This window comes from Phyllobates terribilis, unplaced genomic scaffold (assembly GCF_046119375.1).
Source record: "Phyllobates terribilis strain yellow unplaced genomic scaffold, ASM4611937v1 Scaffold_81__1_contigs__length_6697587, whole genome shotgun sequence".
Taxonomy (NCBI): Eukaryota; Metazoa; Chordata; class Amphibia; order Anura; family Dendrobatidae; genus Phyllobates; species Phyllobates terribilis.
The window spans coordinates 2,556,496-2,558,061 of NW_027362841.1; positions in this window are offsets into that span (position 1 = coordinate 2,556,496).

Below are 1,566 nucleotides of genomic sequence, written 5' to 3' on the forward strand. Positions count from 1 at the left end.
TTTTGATATATGTAATAACTGTTGGACACAGTAATGTTTCTGCCTTGAAATGAGGTTTATTGTACTAACAGAAAATGTGCAATCTGCATTCAAACAAACTTTGACAGGTGCATAAGTATGGGCACCTCACCAGAAAAGTGACATTAATATTTAGTAGATCCTCCTTTTGCAAAAATAACAGCCTCTAGTCGCTTCCTGTAGCTTTTAATGAGTTCCTGGATCCTGGATGAAGGTATTTTTGACCATTCCTCTTTACGAAACAATTCCAGTTCAGTTAAGTTTGATGGTCGCTGAGCATGGACAGCCCTCTTCAAATGATCCCACAGATGTTCAATGATATTCAGGTCTGGGGACTGGGATGGCCATTCCAGAACATTGTAATTGTTCCTCTGCATGAATGCCTGAGTAGATTTGGAGCGGTGTTTTGGATCATTGTCTTGCTGAAAGATCCATCCCCTGCGTAACTTCAACTTTATCACTGATTCTTGAACATTATTGTCAAGAATCTGCTGATACTGAGTGGAATCCATGCGTCCCTCAACTTTAACAAGATTCCTGGCGCCGGCATTGGCCACACAGCCCCAAAGCATGATGGAACCTCCACCAAATTTTACTGTGGGTAGCAAGTGTTTTTCTCGGAATGCTGTGTTTTTTTGCCGCCATGCATAATGCCTTTTTGTGTGACCAAACAACTCAATCTTGGTTTCATCAGTCCACAGGACCTTCTTCCAAAAAAAAAATTGGCTTCTCCAATTGTGCTTTTGCATACCTCAGCCGACTCTGTTTGTGGCGTGCTTGCAGAAACGGCTTCTTTCGCATCACTCTCCCATACAGCTTCTCCTTGTGCAAAGTGCGTTGCATAGTTGACCGATGCACAGTGACACCATCTGCAGCAAGTTGATGCTGCAGCTCTCTGGAGGTGGTCTGAGGATTGTCCTTGACTGATCTCACCATTCTTCTTCTCTGCCTTTCTGATGTTTTTCTTGGCCTGCCACTTCTGGCCTTAACAATAACTGTCCCTGTGTTGTTCCATTTCCTTACTATGTTCCTCACAGTGGAAACTGACAGGTTAAATCTCTGAGACAGCTTTTTGTATCCTTCCCCTGAACAACTATGTTGAATAATCTTTGTTTTCAGATCATTTGACAGTTGTTTTGAGGAGCCCATGATGCCACTCTTCAGAGGAGATTCAAACAGGAGAACAACTTGTAAGTGGCCACTTTAAGTAGCTTTTCTCATGATTGCATACACCTGGCTATGAAGTTCAAAGCTCAATTAGGTTACAAAACCAAAAAAAGTGTTTTAGTACGTCAGTAAAAAGTAGGTAGGAGTATTTAAAACAAGAAAATGATAAGGGTGCCCATACTTATGCACCTGTCAAATTTTGTTTGAATGCAGATTGCACATTTTCTGTTAGTACAATAAACCTCATTTCAAGGCAGAAACATTACTGTGTCCAACAGTTATTACATATATCAAACTGAAATAGCTGTTGCAAAAACACCAATTTTTATAAAACATTAAGCTTAAGATTAATAGGGGTGCCCAAACTTTTTCATATAACTG